Below are 2,193 nucleotides of genomic sequence, written 5' to 3' on the forward strand. Positions count from 1 at the left end.
TGTTTGCTAATATTTTGTTGAGGATTTTTGCCTCTATGTTCTTCAAGGATATTGGCCTGTAGTTTTCTTTTTTTGTTGTATCACTGTCTGATTTTGGTATTAGGGTGATGCTGGCCTCACAGAATGAGTTTAGGAGACTAGGCTCTGCTTCAAATATTTTGGAATACTTTTTGACGGGATTGGTATTTATTCCTCTTTAAAGGTTTTCTAGAATTCAGCAGTGAACCCATCCCATGCTGGGCTTTTCTTTGTTGGGAGACTGCTGATACTGCTTCAATCTTGTTCATTTTTGATCTGTTTAGGTTTTCGATTTCATCTTGGTTCAGTCTGGGTAGTTTTTCTGTGTCCAGAAATTTATCCATTTCCTCCAGGTTTTCAAATTTGTTGGTGTATAGTTGTTTAAAATAGTCTCTGATGATTCTCTGTATTTCTGTGGTATTGATTGTAATATCTACTTTTTCATTTCTGGTTTTTGTTATTTGGGTCTTCTCTCTTCTTTTTTTAGTTAGTCTAGTTTATTCTGTTTATCTTCTCAAAAAACCAAGTTTTTGTTTTGTTGATTGGGGGGGGGCGTCTCTATTTCATTAAGTTCTGCTCTGATCTTAATTATTTCTTTATGTCTACTAATTCTGGGATTGGATTGTTCTTGTTTCTGTAGTTCTTTGAGGTGTAACATTAGGTTATTTATTTGAAATCTTTCTATTCTTTTGATGTAAGCATTCATTGCAATAAACTGTCCTCTTAGTATTGCTTTTGCAGTATCCCATAGGTTTTTGGTATGATGTGTCTTTATTTTCATTCGTTTTGACAATTTTTTTTATTTCCTTTTTAATTTCTTCTTGGGCCCATAGGTTGTTCAAGAGCATGTTTTTTAATTTCCATGTATTTGTATAGTTTCCAGAGTTTCTCTTGTTATTGATTTCCAGTTTTAAGTCCATTGTGGTCTGAAGAGACACTTGATATGATTTCAATTTTTAAAAATTTTTTGAGACTTGATTTGTGACCTAACATGTGATCTATCCTGGAGAATTTTCCATGTGCTGATGAGAAGAATGTGTATTCTGTACTTGTTGGATGAAATATTTTGTAGATGTCTGCCTCATCCAATTAATCTAAAGTTTAGTTTAAATCCTATGTTTCTATGTTGATTTGTTGCCTAGATGATCTGTCTAATGTTGAGAGAGAGAGGTTGAGGTCCCCAATTATTATCGTATTGGGGTATATCTCTTGGTCTAATAGTGTTTGTTTTATATATCTGAGTGCTCTGATGTTGGGTGCATATGTATTTATGATTGTTATATCCTCTTGCTAGATAGATCCCTTTATCATTATATAATGCCCTTCTTTGTCTCTTTTTATAGTTTTCTGTTTAATGTCTATTTTATCTGATAGAAGAGTAGCTAGTCCTGCTCGTTTTTGAATTTCATTTGCATGGTACATCATTTTCCATCCCTTCACTATTAGTCTCAATCTTTACAGGTGAGGTAAGTTTCTTGTAGGCAGCATATAGTTGGGTCTAGGTTTTTAATGCATTCGGCCAGTCTATGTCTTTTGAGTGGGAAATTAAATCTGTTTACATTTAAGGTTGTTCTTGAAAGGTATCATCTCTTGGCAGTTTATTGATTTTTGTATGGTTGTTTTAAATGTGTTTTGTTGTTTTCTCTCACTTTTATTGTTTTTCTTCAGTGTTTCTTGGTTTTTGAGGTGTCAGATATAGTTTCTTTTTCTTTCTCATTTGCATATCTGCCCTACCAGTGGGTTTTGTTCTGTCTCACATATTCAAGGTGTTTTTTGGATTCCAGATGTAGGACTCCCTTGAGGATTTCTTGTAGGCCTGGTAGTGTGGTGGTGAACTCTTGCCATTTTTGTTTGTATGGGAATTATACTATTTTTCCCTCATTTCTGAAGGATATCCTTTCTGGGTATAATATTCTTAGTTCGCAGGGTTTTTTTCTTCTTCATCTTTTAGTACTTTTAATATATCAACCCATTCTCTTCTGGCCTGTAAGATTTCTGATGAGAAATCTGCTGTTATATTGATGGGAACTCCCTTATAGGTGACTTGCTACTTTTCTCTTGCTTTGTTTTAGGATTCTTTCTGTCTTTAAGTTTTAACAGATGGACTACAATGTGCCTTTGGGAGGACATTTTTGGTTTGAATGTTTTGGAGGATTTTTGAGCCTCTTGCATCTG

Source organism: Cynocephalus volans, chromosome X (genome assembly GCF_027409185.1).
Source record: "Cynocephalus volans isolate mCynVol1 chromosome X, mCynVol1.pri, whole genome shotgun sequence".
Classification (NCBI taxonomy): domain Eukaryota; kingdom Metazoa; phylum Chordata; class Mammalia; order Dermoptera; family Cynocephalidae; genus Cynocephalus; species Cynocephalus volans.